General features: G+C 42.5%; 1 long non-coding RNA gene across 1 annotated transcript in view; it reads right to left on the bottom strand.

The window, feature by feature from the left end:
* LOC139180639 (uncharacterized) overlaps positions 1-22,059 on the bottom strand; it is a 32,630-nt gene that overhangs the window by 5,517 nt on the left and 5,054 nt on the right. Inside the window, exon 3 of the long non-coding RNA XR_011564872.1 lies at positions 3,878-3,981. This is a non-coding gene — a long non-coding RNA (uncharacterized lncRNA). The remainder of the gene's footprint in view (positions 1-3,877; positions 3,982-22,059) is intronic.

Raw genomic sequence — 22,059 nt, 5'->3', positions numbered from 1 at the left:
AAGATGCCTTTTCCCAGCCATTTTTTTCCCATCCTGCCACTGCTGATATAAGGACTCGCTGCCTTAACATTATGAATGTGGCTGACAACTCCATCAGGGGCTCTCTCTGGTGGTCAGGCTGTTCCCTCCCATCCCTTCCCACTGTGGGAATGAACCACACCACTTCTTTCTATCCACTCATTTAAACATTGCTGCAATGAAAAAAAAAATTCTTTGTTAAAATGGACTGTTTCCAACATGCTTTTGTCTCCAATTGAAACTCTGCTTCATTAGTATTAATGTATCAAATGATTACTGTAAACTAAGCTTACTATACCCATTAGTTTATTTGATCATAACAATATTCCATGAGGGCTGGATCAGTAAGAGACCCATTTTAGAGATGAAGATACTGAAGGTAAGTTCAGCTTTTTCCAAGAGCACACACACAGAAGGTAAGTTTTAAGAATCTGATTCACCATGAAATCCATCATTTCAAAGAAGTTGGGGAAGTGGATGAGTTAGGATGGAGAGATGATCTGCTGTTGTGTATCTTAGTGATTTATGTTTGCAACAGAATTGCCCCTGTCTCGGGACACCTGCCTAATGTGGTAAGGCCATCTTTGCCTTAAACTTGACACTCAGTAGTGTGCTTTCCTGCTGTGTTATTCCCCCAAAGACATGTTCATTTTCCAAACATGGTCTTCCTTCTTTGCTCTAAAATTGGGACTACACAGTAGCAGAGCAGGACACCAGGTTTTTAGATTGGTGAATTCCCTGTGGGCATCCCTTAATTTCCTCAGCCTTCATTTTCAACATCCCTAGAAAGAGGCGCTGACAGATACCCAGACAGAGCAACCAAGAACAGGACCGTCTCTGGTTTCAGATAAGATTATTCACAAAGACAAAAGCCTGGAACATTTAACAAATGCAAGTGCAAGCAGGCAGTTCAGCCTACCAGGGGCAGAGAAAATAGATTGCAGTGTCAACTTAATCAATGGTTCATCGCTGTACTTTTTCAGTGCTTGAACCTTATTAGGATTGAGGCTGTACTGCTCGGCTGAAAATCAATCTGGAGTTTTTCAAACAGCTGCAAAATGCAGAAATACAATTGCAAATAATATTATGAGTCTTCCAACTGCCTTGGAAAAACCCATGCAGAGCTAAGTGGGGCTGGTACACGGATGTGCTTCTGGCTGGAGATCAGGGTCCAAAAAAGAGGATGAGGAAGAGAGGCGAGGGCATAGGAGAGTTTCAAATCCAGGGTGGACTGACTGAACTCATGTCTCAGGTTGGTTTTGAAGATGCAGTGACTGAATACAGCAGTATGAGAATTAGGCTTTCTTCATACAAAAACTAACTTCAGGCTAAAGTTGGAGTCCAGGCAAGATTCATTGAGTTTCTCTTTGACACCTGACCTAGCATTTAGAAATGGCTTCAGGGATGATATGGATTACCAAGACAAAGGGAAGGTGAGTAGAGAGGCTGACGGATGAGCTGACCTAAAGAAGGAGCAAGATAGACTCTTAAAGAACTTAATCAGGCAACAGATAATCTGTGTACCTGACCTCTGTTAGGTTGTGGCTGAATATATGATGGAATAATTCTCAAGGCAGACATTAGAAAAAGAGTTCTTTAAGTTTTAAGACAAGGAATCCCAAAATGGTTTATAAGGTTGTTGTTTTTGCTGTTGTTTAAAGAAAAAATGCTTGCATTTGAGGTTAAAACCTACAAATTAGTGAGGGCTTAGTTAAATACTGGCTTTACCATTAGTATAGGGCCTCGTATGAGGTATTCAACAGCTTTAACAATGTGAGTGTTTCCCATCTCTCAGGTTTATTGAGAAGAAGTGTATGTGTGTGTGTGTGTGTGTGTGTGTGCGCGCGCACATGCGCACGTGCATGCGTACATATGTTCAGTCATGTCTGACTCTTTGTGACCCCATGGACTGCAGTACTCCAGGCTCCTCTGTCCATGGGATTCTCCAGGCAAGAATACTGGAGTGGGCTGCCATTTCCTCCTCCAGGAGATCTTCCTGACCCCGGAAGTGAACCCACATCTCCTGTCTCCTGCATTGCAGGCAAATTCTTTACCACTGAGCCATGAGGGAAGACCCTGATTTTCAGTATAGATATAATGCAAAAAAATATGATTTAGTATTTTGTATTAATCAGTTCAGGCTGCTGAAACGAATACAGATTAGACAGCCTAAAAACACAGAAATTTATTTTGTCACAGTTTTGGAGGCTGGAAGTCTGAGATCAGGGTATCAATACAGTCAGGTCCTGGTGAAGGCTCTGTGACTTTCACGTGTCTGCCTTCTTGTTGGGACTTCACATGGTCTTTTCCCAGTGCCATGGGGGTGGAGGAGAAGAGGAGGGAGGGGCGGGGAGGAGAAGAAGAAGAAGAGAGAGAGCTCTGTGCTGCTAAGTCACTTCAGTCGTGTCCGACTCTGTGTGACCCCATAGACAGCAGCCCACCAGGCTTCTCTGTCCCTGGGATTCTCCAGGCAAGAACACTGGAGTGGGTTGCCATTTCCTCTCTTCTTATAAGGGCACTAATCTCATCAGACTAGGGCTCCACCCTCATGACCTCATTTCACCTTAATTACCTTCCAGAGGTCCCATCTCCAAATGCCATCACACTGAGGCCTAGGGCTTTAGAATTCGTGTGTGTGTGGAGGGGAGAGGTCAGAAAACATTCAGTCCATAACATATTGTATTAAACCAGCAACCTATATATAATTTACTTTCTCCCTGGAATAGCAGATCAAATAACTTGGGACATAGGGGAAAGGGACAGGATGTGTCCAGTGATTAGTAGAGTCTGTGCCCTCAAGTGTCTTTCAGACTCACAAAAGGGAGGGATGGTCAACAGGACACTACAGAGTAACATGGCAGTCATACTGCTGGAGGTGAGCCCAAGGCAGCAGAGGAGGTTCAGGGGAATCTGCAGATGACGGAGGAGTCAGGGGAAGGGGCTGTGTGCTCCTTCTGTTTCATCCATGGGAAAGGCTGTCAAATTTCAACAGCTATGACGTGTACTTAATACTCGTGCTCAAGAATGAATGAATAGATTAACCATATTGCCATTAATAAGAACACCCAAATTCCTTCTCATGGTCAAGGATTCTTTGTGTTAGAATGCCATTATAAAACTCGAAAATGTAAGTTGAGGTATTGTAAAGGAAAAAACATTAAATTAGGAGTCTAAAGAAAGAAAAGAATTTTAGAAATCTAAAATCTAACTGCTTTCAGCCCTAGGACCTTGGGTAAGAGAGGAAGAAGACATTTAAGAGTTAAGGGGGTTTGTCTGGCCCCTGTCAACTCTCAAACTATTATTCTGGGATTCCCTCCTTGGATTTCATCTAAGGAACATTATTAATAACATCTGGAGTGCTAAAAGGAACTCATTACACTGTGTAAGGTGGTAACCTCTGAAAAAAGCCTCAATAATCCAAATAATAGCCATGAAATGAACATATGTTTAAGGTGTAAGTAGTATAATGTAGCAGCTCTAAGTGGATTTTATTCATTCATTCAAAAGGGTTTATTCAACTACTACTAAATGTCAGGCTAGGGGCAAGTTAATGATACATTCATCTATATCTCAAGAAGTGTATATATACATATATTTATATACATTTTTAAACACTAAAATCTATTTCTCCCAAGTAACTTTCTAAAACGCTCTTTAAACTTTTCAACCTAAGTGCTCTGTTGCCATAATCTCATGTTAGCAAAGCTCTGTGGAAAGGAATTCCCCCTAATGCTTTTAGTGCTTGGCTCTTATAGCTGAACCATGTGGTTATTGCACTTGACAAAAGCCAAAAATAGCTTTATAAAGTGCAGCCTCTTTATTCCCCTTAGAATTTGAAAAGTATTAATAAAGTTTATACTTCACTTCCAGTTTGAGGGGAAAGTAGGTGTAATCTGCAATTCTTTCTGAATTCAAGTCCACTTCTGTATCATTCCAGGTTCCTTTCCCAGACGTTCCTACATCCTAAAGAGATAATAGAATATCATTTTATCAAGGTAATATCAGGCCAGGCCTTGCCTCCTCTCTGCCCTAGCCTTCAGTTCCAAAGAATCATAGACCATTGGCGATTGAATGACCATAGGACTGATTTGATCCAGCTCCTTCATTTTGCAGATAAGGAAGTTTGCCTAGAGGAACAGAGTGATTACCCAAGGTCATTCAGCTAACTGCTAGAGAGAGTGAGACTGTCACCCAGGTCTCCTGACTTTAAGTTCATAGCCTCTCCACTAACCCACGCAGTGCAATGACTTTGTTTCTCTTTTCTCCTTCATGTACCTTTGCTTACAGATGTAGACATTCTGAGATGTACATCATGCACCCAACTGGCTCATATCTGTTTATATCAGGAGACAGCCAACTCTTTATATAAAAGGCAAGATATCAAATCTGGCTTTATGTCTTTTGCGGCAATGACACAACTCTCATTGTAATGTAAAAGCAGCCATAGGCAATGTGGAAATGAACAATCATGCCTGTGGTCTGATAAAACTTTATTTACAAAATCTGGAAGTGGAGTGATTGGCCAGTGGACTGGAGTTTGCCAAGCCCTGGTTTAGATCTGCATTCACTATCCTGATACCAGGAGCCCTCTTCCTCACATTATCAGGGTTGTGAATAAAAGATACCATCTTTCCTCCCTTATTGTAACAATAGGAGCTTGTAAATTTTATATACTCAGTCAACAGAAATCTACTGAATACTCACTTTATGGAAAAAGAACAAGGGATTAAATACACTGTAATAACAATCAGCTTCCTTGGTAGCTCAGATGGTAAAAAAAAAAAAAAAATCTGCCTGCAATGCAGAAGACCAGAATTCAATCCCTGGGTTGGGAAGATTCCCTGGAGAAAGGAATAGCAACCCACTCTGGCATTCTTGTCTGGAGAATTCCATGGACAGAGGAGCCTGGCGGGCTACAGTCCATGGGGTCACAAAGAGTTGGACATGACTGAGTGACTAAGACTTTCACTTTCAATAATAATAATAATAGGGTATGTTATTTACTGAGTACTTACTATGTCCCAGTTGCCAAGCAAAGTAATTTTATGTACATGTTTCTCATTATCCTTACAAAATCTTATTTTACAGCTAAGGAACGTAAGGCCAAGCAGGAGTGGGAAACTCTTTCAAGTATAAAGTTCTAGAAGCAAGGTTTGAATCCAGATCTGCCATCTGCAATCTCTTATCACTGCCATGCTTCTTGAGGTCATGAAGGTCTGGTCTCATGTTACAGAGGAAGTGTAGCTCTAATCCTGGGCCTTCACTGGGGACCCTTCCATCTGTTCCTCCACCCCAGTTCTCTTATTTAACAATAATTCGTGTCCACATAGATAACTGTGAATGTTGTGAGTTACTGAGTAAAAAGAGCAGAGAATTACACAGAAAAATTAGTCTGGGTTTCCAAAGAAGGGTAAAGGCCAGGCTAAAGACTAGATAAAAAGATAGACAAGGATCCAGGTCTCAGTCTTGTGGGGTTTTGATATGTGTGGTTGGCCTGCTGTGATCAGCACAGCACCAGGCACTGCTGTTCACCAGGCAGTGTTTCGGAGTCCTGAGACTAGGGCTGACTCTTCAGCTCCTTACCCAAGAGAAGTTGGGCCATCACCTCACACTGTGGTCCTGATATCCCCTTTAATAAAATAAGAGACTTATTTAACACTCACTCTGAAACTCCAGTACTTTGGCTACCTCATGCGAAGAGTTGACTCATTGGAAAAGAATCTGATGCTGAGATGGATTGGGGGCAGGAGGAGAAGGGGACAACAGAGGATGAGATGGCTGGATGGCATCACCTACTTGATGGACGTGAGTTTGAGTGAACTCCGAGAGCTGGTGATGGACAGGGAGGCCTGGCGTGCTGCGATTCATGGGGTTGCAAAGAGTCGGACACGACTGAGCAACTGAACTGAACTGAATAACCCTTCTGGCCTGGACAGTCTAGTTAAGGAGTCTGCAAGGAAGGTGAATTACCACATAAACATCCCTCCTGGGGTCTGTGAGCTCTGAGGAACTATATCTGCTCCATGAGGCTCGTGTGAAAGACATTTCTAGGGACTGAAATTTAACAAGGAGCACCTGACTTGATGGAAAGATAAACAACATGGTGTGAGCACACGAATGTACATTTTTGGCCCAACACTATAAATGTCATGGTTGGGAGTCCAGGCTTGGGACTTCAAACAACCCTGGGATCCCATCTTGGTTTTATCACTTGTTAATGACACGGTCCCTCACAAAGGGAGGGTTAAAGTGAACTGGATAACAGATCTTCTCTAGAGAAGATTTAAGAAGGGGGAGGAAAGAAGATGAGGAAACTGGGGGCTCCATGGAGCAATAAATCAAAACACTGATAACTCCTGGGGAGAGGTGATATAATAAATTAAAAAAGGAATGCAGTGACTAGGAAGGTAGTGAGCTCCTTGATTCAAATAATAGCGGGACAGTAAATTCTGAGACCTTAATGCTGGGAAAGATTGAAGGCAGGAGGAGACGGGGGCGACAGAGGATGAGACGGTTGCATGGCATCACTGGACATGAGTTTAAACGAACTCCAGGAGACAGTGAAGGACAGGAAAAGCTGGTGTGCTGCAGTCCCTGGTGTGGCAAAGAGTTGGACATGACTTAGTGGCTGAAAAAAACAACAACTTCTTGAAAATTATAAAAAGGAATTTCAGGTACCAGACAAGAGTACGGCCAGAAAGTCTCCAAGAGTCTTTCTGATTCTAAAATTCTGTGACCCTAGGAAATGTGAAAGAGATCTGTTTGCTTATCTTCTGCCAAGTGTAAAGGGAACCCCAAGGTCCTCAGACTTAAGCTCCTGCTCTCTCAAAGCATCACAGAGAACACTTAGCATAGCCTTTCAGTATTCCCAAAGGGGATATTCTTCCTTCCACAGAGCCTATACATCCCCTCATGTCATTTATTTGCTCAGCATCTGTGCAGTGACCTTGAATTCACTGTTTTTTCAGGTACGATAAACTGCTCAAGAGCTGCCCAGGTGGAACCATGAAGTCTACACCTCAGTGTTCCCTCGCCTTCATGGTCACAATCCCCCAAAACTTGAAAGGCTATTTGGAGTTTGCAATCAGAATCCTCAGTGGAATAAACTGCCCCTAGAAGCTGTGGGCCTTTGACATTGAAGCATAGCTGTTGGATTAAATAGTCTTTCATTTATTTAACAAATCATACTATTGCACTTTCTACATGACAGGCACAGTACAAACCACTGGAAATACAGGAGCGACCTGTAATTTGCCTTTTCTACTCTTAGTTCCCGACACTAGTGTTGTGAGAATATCCTGTATCTAGATCTCTGTGGACAATGCCAGCACCGAGACGCTGGTCCTGAGTGTGGCAGGGAGAAGCCTGACTGCCGGAGGCAAATGTGATGAGATGACATGGGATGTAGCATCAGCAATAAAAGCCCCAGAGATGATGTTCTCTACAGGATAATCTCTGTTTCTGACATTTTTATCAGTTTTGAGAGGCTTAGCAATATATTGCCCAAGAACATCCATAACAAGGCTTTTGGCATGTCTTCATTAGACAACCATGTCAGCTCTATTTCTGAGCTTGCTCATTCCTCTCTGCAGATCAGCCAACTATGTAACCACTCAGAATCCTCTAGGAAGGTTCTGGTGCTCACTTCCAATTATCACATCCTCTGACTTCCATCTCAGATTTCCCTTTACATGACTTCTAACACATTAAAACTGGAGAAGCAATCATTTTAAAAACACCAACACCACCACCACCACCAACAACAACAACAAAAAAAAACTGTGGCATTTATTATCTATTGATCCTTAGCACCATCCATGCATTTCTTAGCACCCCTGTATTGCAAGGACTGAAAACTTAGAAGCTATGATTTTTCATGATTCTTCCTTCAAGATTTATACTCTTCCAGTGAGGTACTTGCATAAGATTCATAAAAGAGAAAAGAAAAAAGTCATTTTTTCAGCTATATATGGGCATATGGGCATTGAGAAGTAGAGCACTTTTCCAGAAACTTCTTAGCAAACACCTGACAGTCACTGTCACCCACTTCCTTGAGGCTGGCTTCCACAGGCGGTGGCTGCTCTGTGGTTCCTAAACATCAGTGTGTTCTGAAATTTAGCAGTAGCAGCTAAATCTTCTTGCCCCAGGTCCTTCAACGTGGTAAAAGCCTCTTTCTCACTGTGTCAAATTTCCTTCTGCTTGAAATTCCTAAGGTGGCTTTTGTTCTCCTGACAGACCCGCACCATATATTGTAACAACTAATTCACAAGAATAATTCCCACTATTGAGTGATGCTATGTTAGGCACCTTTCTGGAAGCTTTATGAATATTTTCTTGTTTATTCTCCATAAATTGTCAGTCCTACTTATTCTTTAGATGAGGAAATGGGGAACTGAGATGTTGAGTAACATTCACAAGATCATATAAAACTGAGTGAAAAAGCCAAGGAGGGACAAAGGGTTTCTGAAATCTAAGCAGCACCCATAGGGATGAGCCAGTCCTTGGACAAGGTGCCTGTAGGGAGCCCAGGCAGGCAGGTGGGACACAGGACCCAGAAAAATATGCTGTAGTGATAGGATGGTCTAAGAAGTGGCACAAGGGCTAGTTTCAGAGGAGGTGAAACGAGAGATCCAGGCACACAGCAGTTAGCATCAGTGCAGCTGTGTGTCATGAAGACAGACATCACAGCTCAAATAGGATTCAAAGCCAGGGCTGTGGAAGCAAGCAGGACTCATCTAAACTATGGCACTTCTCAGTCTTGAGGGAACATAAGTACCAGGCAAGGTAGAAAAGCAGGAACTTAAGTTTGAGCGGTGAGACTCAGATACAGTGATTTGAAGTAGAAGGTGAGGAACCCTCAAAATGTGAAATATGATGGCATGCCTTAGTAGCTTCTTAACTATCCCTCCTTAAGCCATTCTAGAATTAAACCAGGTTGTTCTGAGAGACTAGTAAGGAAATGAGTTTAGAGGTGGGTGTCAAGAGGCCTCAGTTTGGGAGTTTGTAAAAGTGAAAAGATGGAAAATTTATTATGACCATATCATGCTTTACTTTTCCCCTTATATTTTAGCACAAAGAGTTCCCATTCTTTTGTATTTGATTAGCCAAATATTTCCTTTGATTTTTAAGTAAAAATAAAAGACACATTTTTCATTTTTACCAAGAACTTTATTGAACAGCATATTCACCATTTTGTTCCAATACTTTCTGCCATTTTCCAGGCAACTTCATAATTTCATCTTCCCAAAACTTTTTGTCTTTTTGAGCAAAGAAATATTCCAGATGCCTTTTACAGTCTTTCAGGGAATTGATTGTCTTTCCATTAAAAGAATTTTGTAAAGGCCAAAATAAATGGACATCCAAATGTGCAATGTCTGTCTGAAGGTGCAATGTCTGGTGAATATGGCAGATGAATCAGAACTTCTCAGCCAGGTTGTAACAGTTTTTTCCTGGTAATCAAAGAAACATGTGGTCTTGTCTTATCCTGATGGAAAATTATATGTTTTCCTTTGACAAATTCTGGGTGCTTTGCATTGAATGCTGCCTTCAATTGGGAGCAATACTTTTTGGGATTAATTTTTTGGTTTTCCAGAATAAATTCATAATAAGAGACTGCCTTCCAATTCAACCATACACAGAACATCACTTGATTAGGATGAAGACTGGACTTTGGTGTGATTGGTTACGATTCATTTTGCTTACCCCATGGTCTCTTCCATTCCACAGTATTGTACAATACCCACTTTTCATCACCCATCACAGCTTGTTTTAAAAATGGAACATTTTCATTACCTTTAAGTAGGGAATCATATGTAGAAACATGGTCAAGAAGATTTTTTTGCATAACTTATATGGAACCAAACATCAAAGTGATTAATATAATCAAGCTGGTACAAATGATTTTTAATGCCTGATTTGGATATTTTGAATATATGCACATGGCAGAACGTTGACTGTTCTCAGTTAATGTCTCCATTTGATCGCTATCAACTCCAAATGGTCCACCCCACTGTGGAGCATCATTCAAAGAAATCTCCAGCATGAAACATCACAAACTACTTTTGACATGTTCGATCAGTCATAGCACCTTCTCCACTCTTCTGCACAAATCTGTCAGGTGGAGGGGGAGGGGTGGGTTACAGTTTCAGTTGAACTTGTACTTTTCTTGAAGAAAGTGTACTATGCCAAAACGTTGCTTTTTACTTCCATCTTCAATATTAAAATGGCTACACAAAAATTAACTAATTTTGATAAGTTTTTTTTTAAATGCATGTTGATATGAGGCTGTCATAATATAATCTAACAAAGTCATGTCAAATGGAGTTAAAGACAACTAAGTGCTTCTAGAGCCACCTTATGAGAAAACACACACACACACACACACACACACACACACACACACACACTTTGGCCAGCCCAATACAATGAACAAGGAGTGAAAGTTATAGGACGTGCTGCTGCTGCTGCTAAGTCGCTTCAGTCGTGTCCGATTCTGTGCGACCCCATAGACAGCAGCCCACCAGGCTTCCCCATCCCTGGGATTCTCCAGGCAAGAACACTAGAGTGGGTTGCCATTTCCTTCTGCAATAGGATGTGTTAGGGTCCCCCAAAAATATATTCAAGTGATTTATTCAAGAAGTATTTTCAGGACAGGGAGCAGACTGTGGCTCAGATCATGAACTCCTTATTGCTAAATTCAGGCTTAAATTGAAGAAAGTAGGGAAAATCACTAGACCATTCAAATATGACCTAAATCAAATCCCTTATGATTATACAGTGGAAATGACAAATAGATCCAAGGGATTAGATATGATAGACTGCCTGAAGAACTTTGGACAGAGGTTAGTAACATTGATGAGGTGGTGATCAAAACCATCCCCAGGAAAAAGAAATGCAAAAAGGCAAAATGGTTGTCTGAGACCTAAAAATTAGCTAAGAAAATAATAGAAGTGAGGGCAAAGGAGAAAAGGAAAGATATAAGCATCTGAATGCAGATTTCCACAGAACAGCAAGGAGAGATAAGAAAGCTTTTTTAAGTGAACAATGCAAAGAAATAGAGGAAAACAATATAATGGGAAAGGCTAGAGATCACTTCAAGAAAATTAAAGCTACCAAGGGAAAAGTTCATGCAATGATAAGTACAATAAAGGACAGAAATGGTATGGACCTAACAGAAGCAGAGGATATTAAGAAGAGGTGACAAGAAAACACAGAAGAATTATACAAAAAAAGATCTTCATGACCCAGATAATTACGATGGTGTGCTCACTCACCTAGAGCCAGACATCCTGGAATGCAAAGCCAAGTGGGCCTGAGGAAGCATCATTATGAACAAAGCTAGTGGAGGTGATGGAATTCCAGTTGAGCTACTTCAAATCCTAAAAGATGATGCTGTGAAAGTGCTGCACTCAATATGTCAGCAAATTTGGAAAGCTCAGCAGTGGCCAAAGGACTGGAAAAGGACAGTTTTCATTCCAATCCCAAAGAAGGGCAATGCCAAAGAAAGTTCAAATTACTGAACAATTGCACTCATTTCACCTGCTAGTAAAGTAACACTCACAATTCTTCAAACTAGGCTTCAACAGTTTGTGAACCATGAACTTCCAGATGTTCGAGCTGGATTTAGAAAAGGCAGAGGAACCAGAGATCAAATTGCCAACATCTGTTGGATTATAGAAAAAGCTAGGGAGTTCCAGAAAAACATCTACTTCTGCTTCATTGACTATACTAAAGCCTTTGACTGTGTAGATCACAACTGTGGAAAATTCTTCAAGAGATGGAAATACCAGACCATCTCACCTGCCTCCTGAGAAATCTGTATGCAGGTCAAGAAGCAACAGTGAGAACTGGACATGGAACAATGGACTGGTTCCAAACTGGGAAAGGAGCACGTCAAGGCTCCTTTAATTTATATGCAGAGTACATCAAGTAAAATGCTGGGCTGGATGAAGCACAAACTGGAATCAAGATTGCCAGAAGAAATATCAGTAACCTCAGATATGCAGATGACACCACCCTTATGGCAGAAAGTGAAGAAGAACTAAAGAGCCTCTTGATGAAGGTGAAAGAGAAGAGTGAAAATGCTGGCTTAAAGCTCAACATTCAAAAAACAAAGATCATGGCATCCAGTCCCATCATTTCATGGCAAATAGATGGGGAAACAGTGGGAACAGTGAGAGACTTAATTTTTCTGGGCTCCAAAATCACTGAAGATGGTTATTGCAGCCATGAAATTAGAAGACACTTGCTCCTTGGAGGAAAAGTTATGACCAACCTAGACAGCATATTAAAAAGCAGAGATATTACTTTGCCAACAAAGGTCCATCTAGTCAAAGCTATGGTTTTTCCAGTAGTCATGTGAGAGCTGGACAATAAAAAATGCTGAGTGCTGAAGAACTGATGCCTTCAAACTGTGGTGCTGGACAAGATTCTTGAGAGTCCCTTGGACATCAAGGAGATCAAACCAGTCAGTCCTCAGCTCAGTTCAGTTGCTCAGTCATGTCCGACTCTCTGCAACCCCATGAACCACAGCATGCCAGGCCTCCCTGTCCATCACTAGCTCCTGGAGTTTACCCAAACTCATGTCCATTGACTTAGTGATGCCATCCAGCCATCTCATCCTCTGTCGTCCCCTGCTCCTCCTGCTCTCAATCTTTCCAGCGTCAGGGTCTTTTCAAATGAGTCAGCTGTCCGCATGAGGTGGCCAAAGTATTGGAGTTTCAGCTTCAGCATCAGTCTTTCCAATGAACACCCAGGACTGATCTCATTTAGGATGGACTGGTTGGATCTCCTTGCAGTCCAAGGGACTCTCAAGAGTCTTCTCCAACACCACAGTTCAAAAGCATCAGTTCTTCAGTGCTCAGCCTTTTCCACAGTCCAACTCTCACATCCATACATGCCCACTGGAAAAACCAGTCAGTCCTAAAGAATATCAAACCTGAATATTCACTGAAAGGACTGATGGTGAAGCTGAAGCTCCAATACTTTGGCCACCTGATACAAAGAACTGACTCACTGGAAAAGACCCTGATGCTGGGAAAGACTGAAGGCGGGAAAAGAAGGGTACGACAGAGGACGAGATGGTTGGATGACATCACCGACTCAATGGACATGAGTTTGAGCAAGCTCTGGGAAATGGTGATGGACAGGGAGGCCTGGCGTGCTGCAGTCCATGGGGTCACAAAGAGTCAGACACGACTGAGCGGGTAAACAACAGCACATTCTCAAGCGAAACGAGCACAGATGAGGCAGGGAGAGCAAACGGTCTCATCTAGATGTCTCATCATTCAGACGCCACAGGGAAGCTCCGGAGAACAAATTGCATCCTGTTGTTAGTCCCACCTTGAGGCAAGTGGGCTGGCTGACCTTTTATAACACTATGCCAGTGAGCCTTTTGTCTCAGAAGAGGGAAGGAGAGAGAGCCTCCAAGGTGAGGTGATCCTTTGGCAATTCTCCTAAAAAGAGAATATCTGTGCAGTATTCTCAGGCCGCCATGAGTGTACTGGTTGACTTTTTTAAATCTAGGCAAAGAAAAAGCATCCACTATAGTTCACCCCTTGCACCACTTGGATTCATGATTCTTATGTTAAGTTTACTCCTTCTGAGTATAGTTTCTCAGGATTCTCATTGGTCTCGATTTCTTGGAAAAATTTCCAAGATGAACTATATCTCCACCTGCTGCTGAGGCATAACGGAAATTGTCATCATCCCTAAACTCTAAAACCCAGGAGATTTCCCTCCCCTTGGGCCAGTGCTTCTACTAGGGGCTTGTCTGATGAGTTGCCACAAATGCTTAACCCTATACAGTCCATGGAATTCTCCAGGCCAGAATACTGGAGTGAGTAGCCTTTCCCTTCTCCAGGGGATCTTCCCAACCCAGGGATTGAAACCAGGTGCCCTGCATTGCAGGTGGATTCTTCACCAGCCAAGCACCAGGGAAGCTCTTTCTTAGCCCTGCTGCTGCTGCTGCTAAGTCGCTTCAGTCGTGTCCGACTCTGTGCAACACGATAGACAGCAGCCCACCAGGCTCCCCTGTCCCTGGGATTCTCCAGGCAAGGACACTGGAGTGGGTTGCCATTTCCTTCTCCAATGCATGAAAATAAAAAGTGAGAGTGAAGTCGCTCAGTCATGTCCAACTCTTAGCGACCCCATGGACTGCAGCCTACCAGGCTGCTCTGTCCATGGGATTTTCCAGGCAAGAGTACCAGAGTGGGTCACCAGTGCCTTCTCCTTCTTAGCCCTAGAGGGTCTGAAATCTTGATTACTTGCTACTATTAGGATGTCATTAATCTAATTGTCAATTTGAATTTACAAATGGGCATGAAAGCAGCAAGAGATACCTATGGGGATTGTCTCTATGTTAGGTGTATTCTCCTTACCTTAATTATCTATGAGCAATCCTACCACTTCATGATTAGCCATTATGGTTACTCCTTTATTTTGTTGATGGTCACCCGGCTTGAGGATCCCAAAGTGAGCAGATGACAACCACAGCTTTAGATTAGAAGTACTTTAGCAGTCTACAGATGGAAGGAGCCCCCTTAGCAATCTGAAACCTCAGAGCTCAAATTTGCAGAAAAGGTTTTCAAAAAAGTCCTTGGGTTATAGGGAGTCAAAATGTGCCTTTACCACTTCCACTTTTTTGGTTTTCAGAGCCATATATTCCATAATAACTATTTGAAAGACAATATGTAATGCTTAACGGGATAAGTACATGCTGTTAGCACTCCATCTTTGCATGAGGTCTTCCCAATACTTATGATCCAGCTATAATAGCAAGAGTTTATTTCCTTTGCTCTATTTAGGCTATAAGCTTTTGGATGGTATGGTATGAGGTAAGACCCAAGAATGCCATAACCATATGCAGCCAGCCCCATCTCCTTTGCTGTAAAGTGAATCCAAGGAATGTCACAGGAGATTCCACATTGGTAAGTCAGATACTCTATGAGGTCTTGGATAGTGGCACTGTCTAAGGCATGGCAGACAGGCAAAGGCAAATCTAGATTATTATCAATCCCAGTAAACATGAATTACTGGCCTTTTCAAGATGAAAGCGGTCCAGTCTGTCAATTTGCCAACTTGTTGGTCTCTATTAAAGATGACACAGTCTCAGGTTTTCTGTTGCTGGAAGGTTGGACATTCAGCGGTAGTAATAGCTACATCAGCCTTGGTGAACCCATGAATTGCCTCCATCTCTGCCATCAGGACTAATCTGGTTACTGGAGTCCTTGATGATAGAGGCTGCTTCACACCTACTGACTGTATTAGCTCGTCTGCTTGGAAGTTTAATCCTCTTCCACCATGTATGTTTTCTAATAGGCGATGACACGTGAAACATATTTTCCCCACTTTCTTGGGATTATCTATATTATTCTTTCTAGGACTCTGTCCGCAGGTGTCCAACCTTGCACTTTCAAACTTCATCTCTGACCAACTAAGATATTCACTGCGTAAGTCTGTATATACCCTTGCTCCAAACTGTTTCTCTCCACACAAAATGGATAACAGGGTTCAAAGCCCAAAGCTCTGCCCATTGTCCTTACAGAACAGCAGTACCGTTGCATATATAGGCCACTGGGCGATTTGTCTAACTTTTCAGTAACGTTTTAAGATTTTCATGTGTTTTCAACGTGTGTGTGTGTGTGTGTGTGTGTGTTTCTCTCTCTCTGCTTCTCCTTTTCCTTCTTCCTCTCATTTCCTTCAAATATAGTACATTGGAAAGATCGTTATGTAGCACTCTCTTTTAAGGGCACTCCTGAGCAAGGCTGTAGTGAAGCAGCAGTCTCTGTATGATTCATGCTTCACATACACAAAGCCAGTCCGTTCATGAACTGAACTGGGGCTTTTTCTTCTGCCACCAGCTGATCCTGTGGAGTCCCCACCTTGCGGGTCTGGTGTGAGTTGAGGGAAAGGTGACATATAATAAGTGACATTTGCATCTTTGATCCCTCTAGGCCTTCTCGAACCTGATCCTGGATGCACCACTTCTATGTACTGATGGATTGCTGCTGGAATTTCTCATTCTTACACCACGGTGGGTTTGACAGGACACATCGCTGAATCTACCGCTCTGGTCACATGGTCAGTTGATAATTCACAGTCAGGGGATCAATTTCAATCAGGGCCCAGAAGCACATCAGAGAGATTTTAGAATGATATGTAGTGCTCTGCTGCAGATGGCAGAGCCTTGTTCCAGAACAAGACTCTGTGACTCTCCTACTGGGTTCTGCCAGAGATTCCACATGAGTCTCAGCTCCATCTCCAGTCAAAGCTAAAAGACTTCTGAGTCACCTGGTGAGCCAGTTGTGCCAGAATTCCCATGTATGAAATGGATTGGCTCCAAAATCCAAAGAATGCTATTAAGTGCTGTACCTCGCTCTTTGTGGTAGAAGGAGCAAGGTGAAATAACTTGCCCTTTCCTGTGAAAGAGACATCCTGGCATATTACAGAACACTCAGTCCCTAAAATCTCCAATGTGGCAGGCCTTGAATCTTTGTAAGGCTTATCACCCACCTTCCGCAGTGCCTATGTCTTTTCAAGGCATCCAACGTACTTGCTACTTAATGATTATCAGGTCAAATAACATGATGTCATCGATTTTGTAGACTAATGTGATGCTCTGAATCGTCCAGACAGTCAAGGCCCTTTTGGAATATATTATGGCAGAGAACAGAAGAGTTCATGGTGCTGTCACTAGACCGTGAATGTGTGTTTCTACTTGTCCCTTGTGAATGTGAACCGCTCCTAATCATACTTCTTGATGAGTATGGACAATTAGTTAATTAGCAGCATCATACCATGTACCTAAGTCTGTGTGGGCTTTTTTAATTAATTGAAGTATATTTGATTTATAGTTTTGTATTAATTTCTGCTGTACAGCAGTGACTCTGCTGCTGCTGCTAAGTCGCTTCAGTCGTGTCCGACTCTGTGCGACCCCATAGATGGCAGCCCACCAGGCTCCCCTGTCCCTGGGATTCTCCAGGCAAGAACACTGGAGTGGGTTGCCATTTCCTTCTCCAATGCATGAAAGTGGAAAGTGAAAGTGAAGTCGCTCAGTCCTGTCCGACCCCCAGCGACCCCATGGACTGCAGCCTTCCAGGCTCCTCCATCCACGGGATTTTCCAGGCAAGAGTACTGGAGTGGGGTGCCATTGCCTTCTCCACAGCAGTGACTCAGTTATACGTACATGTACATTCTTTCTTACACTGTTTTCCATTACAGTTTATCCCAGAACACTGACTACAGTTCCCTGTGCTGCACAGTAGAACCTTGCTGTCCATCCGTTCCATGTGTGACAGTTTGCATCTGCTAACCCCAGCTCCCAGTCCACCCCTCCCCCACCCCGTCTCCTCCGCAACCGCAAATCCTTTCTCTACGTCTGTGAGTATGCTTCTGCTTTATAATAGGTTTGTTTGTGGCATATTTTAGATTCCACATGTAAGTGCCGTCATATTGTATTTGTCTTTGTCTGGCTTACTTCACTCTGTGTGATTATTTCCAGTTGCTTCCGTGTTGCTGGAAATGGCCCTATTTTGTTCTTTTTAATGGCTGAGTAGTATACTGTGTTAGTTGGCTCTAGGAAAGTTACCACATTGGTATAGAGTTGCCATTGGCACTAACATTTGGTTATATTTGAATGATCCACCATGATCCACTTGGATTTTGCAGGGTTCAGACTGGTGAAGCAAACGGGGATAAGACAGGGACCACCAATCGTGAGGGTGGCATGACTAGCTAACATTACAACATGTGTAAGGACACATGTGCGAACAATTTCATTTCCTCGAGGGGAAGTTTGGAGAGCTTCAGTTTGGCCTATTTCACTGTACAGAACTAGAAACCAATGCCCAGGTTCTGTTGAGTGCCAACCACATCTACTACAGCTATGCACTTGGAACCAGGATCACAGCCCCAGCAATAAGCCATCCTTTTGCCACCTGTATCTTGACTCTGATTATAGTGAAAGGAAGTTCAAATTTGGGGAGAAAATTACAAGGAGAACAAGGAGGAATCACCTCAGAGGACAGAAAGGTCCTACCATAGAGATACCACGTTTCTCTAGAACCCAGTAAACCTCAGCTTCATGTCAGCAGCTCAGAAAGAAAAGAAAAGGCACCCAGCCCCTGTTACTCATGGACTGAATGGTGAGGGTGGGCCTGACCTGCAGGAGATGCCCTGATGCGATTGTTTATTGTGACTGCATTGATGTGCTCTGTTGGACAGACTCAAGGAAAGGGCTTCATGCTTTGTCCAAATGACTTCCTCACTTGCCAATTAACAAGCTGGGGGCCCAGGGCAGAGAAGTGTCCTGCTTGAGGGTGGCCTCGGTTAATCCTGTGCAGAACAGAAAGCAGAGAGTCTTGAACCAGGTTGCCTGGGGCCAAATCCTGACTCTGCCAGGTACCTGTTGACCTGCAGTTATAACCTCACAGATCACTTGCACATAAAATGGGGAGAGTGTTATTATGAACATGAAGAGCTGGTATGGAACGGCTTAGCACAGGCCTAGTGCAAGGATAAGGTTCAGGCAATATTACCTTCTCCATGGTCATGTGAACAAAAGTCACGCCAAATCTGGTGTTTTCTTCAACAAAGAACACAGCGTTCAAAGTCTGAATCCTTCATCTACCAACTAGGTGGGAGCACTCCAGACTCGTGACTTATACTCTCTACAGGCTCTATGGAGTAGATAAAGATGACAGCACCCACTTCATGGATAACACAAAATAATGCATGTGAGGATAAAGTAAAATAATGAGTGTAAAGCACTCTACACTTTAAATCATCCCACCTTCCATGACCCTTTCCCTAAAGGCCTGTGGTTTAGAACTTCATAATATGAGTGTCAATGGTAGAGAACTCACTGAGCATCAGTGATTTATTTTTTTTATTTTATTTTTTTTACTATTTGGCTGCCCCATGTGGCCTGTGTGATCTTATTTTCCCAACCAGGGATCGAACTCACACCCCTTGCCTTGGAAGGTGGACTCTTAACCACTGAACCACCAGAGAGGTCCCTGAAATAATTTTTATACAGATTTTCTATATGCACTTTTACCTGTAGCATCTTCGTTGTCTTTAATCCAAAACTGTCTACTAATATCCCCATTTTACAGATGAGGAGAAGAGTCAGGGAACTCATCAAGATCAAGGCCACAGTGCTAACACAGAGCCGGGAGTCCCAGCAAGGTGCCGAGTAGAGGAGCCCACACCAGGCTTCTGCTCTGCACTCAGGCAGTGGGGAGCCACAGACAAAGGAAGAGGAAGGGATCCTTTACTGGATGGGCAGAGCCCAGGCTCTACGGATGCTAACACATTTCAGAAGACATGGCAGCCTGCAAGCCTGGAGATGCTCTTGAAGAAGACAATACAGTGGCTCGTAGTCTTGTCTTTCATTCACCACTGTTTGATTTTTTTTTCCTTAAACACGAAGGTAAACAACACCGGTGAAGGGGCTCCCAGGTCTGTGCACACGGATGTTTACTCAGACATCATTCCTCAAACAACTGCATTAAGTGGACTTCAAGTTGAGGAATGAACAGCCAAAATCAATTGCAGTTGCTGATTCCCTGTGGATTATCTGCACAAATATTAAAATGCCATTCATGAATTTAGAACTACTTCAATTCCAATAAAGAGTGATGTCCAGAATTTACTGGCCGTCAGTGCAGAAGCCATGAGCTGGAAACACCAGCACCCACTCAGATCTGGCTGTGGAGAATTAAGGCATTGAAAGTCAAATTATCTGAGCTATGCTGCTGCTGCTGCTGTTAAGTTGCTTCAGTCATGTCCGACTCTGTGCGACCCCAGAGATGACAGCCCACCAGGCTCCCCCGTCCCTGGGATTCTCCAGGCAAGAACACTGGCGTGGGTTGCCATTTCCTTCTCCAAAGCATGAAAGTGAAAAGTGAAAGTGAAGTCACTCAGTAGTGTCTGACTCTTATCGACCCCATGGACTGCAGCCTACCAGGCTCCTCCGTCCATGGGATTTTCCAGGCAAGAGTACTGGAGTGGGGTGCCATTAATATTGTTAATTTGGCCATTTCTTGAAGAAATCACAGTTGTTATAAATGCAATGATACAGCTGTTGTGCTCCTAGGCAGCTCTTCTCATATCTGTGTCCATAGATTGCCAAAATGGGACTTTAAAAGGGAAAAAGATGATTATACCCACATCATTGGTGGTCATTTTAGCTACATATCTGTATAACTGACTTACTGCCATATTTATAATAATTAGTACTTGTGTGTTATTTTTCCAAAGGACATTTGAAAGTCTTAATTTATCCTCACAACTCTGGGAAGTGGGTTTGAATTATTATTCCCAATTTACAGAGAAGGTAGCAAAAATGTAAAGAAATTCCTCAAGATTACACACTGGAAAATTCAGATGTGCTTAAAGTAGTTCTGAGTGTTTCTACCTAAAATGTTAAGTGACTATGTTAAGAGACTGGATACTAATGTTTAAATGTCAGTTTGTTCATCTGTACAATGGAGAAATAAGAGGACCTGAATCAAAGTATTGTAAGAATTAAATGAGATCATAGATGTAAATCACATCAAACGGTGCTTTGTGCATTGTAAGGACTCACTGCATTTTAAACATAATATAAATATTTCATAAGTGTAGCAATGGACTAAGAAAGCACTGACCTTCAAGCCTGACCTAGTGTTTTCTAACTGCATGATTTTGGGTAAGTGTCTAAACATAATGTGTTAAGGGAGATTAGGTTGTTCTTGCCCTATCAGCTTCACAGGACGCATGATGTGATGAAAGTGGAAGTGTTTTGAAATTTTCAAAATGCCATGAAAGTATCAGAAGTTATTATGCTGGTGTCAAACAAGCTCTTCCAGCAGCAGAAATAATATTAGTCAATATGACATGGACTCCTCACATGCCTGCCAGACTCAGCCTGCTCAGGGTTTTACAAGCTGACGCCATGCTACTCTCACTGTCATCGGGGGCAAGGGTTAACATCCCCATCTTATGGATGAATATGCCAAGGCTCAGAGAAATGAGGTGATGCACCCAAAGTCACTCAACTAATACAATGATGGATAGATGAGAACCCAAAAGAAAATCCAGCTTTTGAGCTTAAGCTCTTTGCCATTGCCTTCTCCGAAGCTCTTAAGCACTATACGATAAACGTGAGCTAGTAAACTTTATGGCTTCCCTAGTGGCGCAGTGGCAAAGAATCCACCTGCCAATGCAGAAGATGTGTGTTCCATCCCTGGGTCAAGAAGATCCCCTGAAAAAGGAGATGTAACCCACTCAGGATTCTTGCCTGAGAAATTCCATGGACAGAGGTGCCTGGTGGGCTAAAGTCCATGGGGTCGGAAGAGAGTTGGACACAACTTTGCCACTAAACAACAGCAATCAGTACATTTATAATGGTGAAGAAAGGACCAAAAGGAAAAGAATAGCATACTTTTTAAATGAAGACAAATTGGCTTCGTGTGAATGAGACTGAGAAGACGGGCTTTGCCCAGCCCTGAGTGCACTATCAGAAAATAATAAACTACGCTGAGCTAATAGTTGTACCATCTTCACATATGGACACTGCTCCCATCTTGGGCTGTTACTGGGAAATCCCAAAGTGATTTCTAACTTAATCTACCTAAGTATTTGTATCTCTTGCAACTAGAGCCTACCACTTGGGGTGGTGGGGGGAAGCAAAAGAAGAAACGATTAAAAGACAGTGACCCCTCCCCACCCTGGAGTAGTCTAGGAAAAGAAATTAAACTAAATTTAAAAATTAAATTTAAATGAAAAATAAATTTAAATAAAAAATTAAAATAAAATAGTTTAAAAATCAAAAATAAAGATTTTGCAATTCAAAAGAAATTAAAATGGAAAAAATTTTTTTGAATTTTTAATCCTGAGTAATTCAATCTGTTCTTCTGGAACTTGGCAGTATTCAAATTTATTGGCATCTTTTTTAAGGAAAATAGTGTTGGAAGTCCTATTGGATTTATTTTTAAATAGCCATGCCCCTACTGACCCTATTAGGAGAGGCCAGTCTTGAGAGATATTTACTTTTTG

Source organism: Bos indicus, chromosome 29, assembly GCF_029378745.1.
Source record: "Bos indicus isolate NIAB-ARS_2022 breed Sahiwal x Tharparkar chromosome 29, NIAB-ARS_B.indTharparkar_mat_pri_1.0, whole genome shotgun sequence".
Lineage (NCBI taxonomy): Eukaryota > Metazoa > Chordata > Mammalia > Artiodactyla > Bovidae > Bos > Bos indicus.
This window is presented reverse-complemented; position numbering and strand designations above follow the sequence as displayed.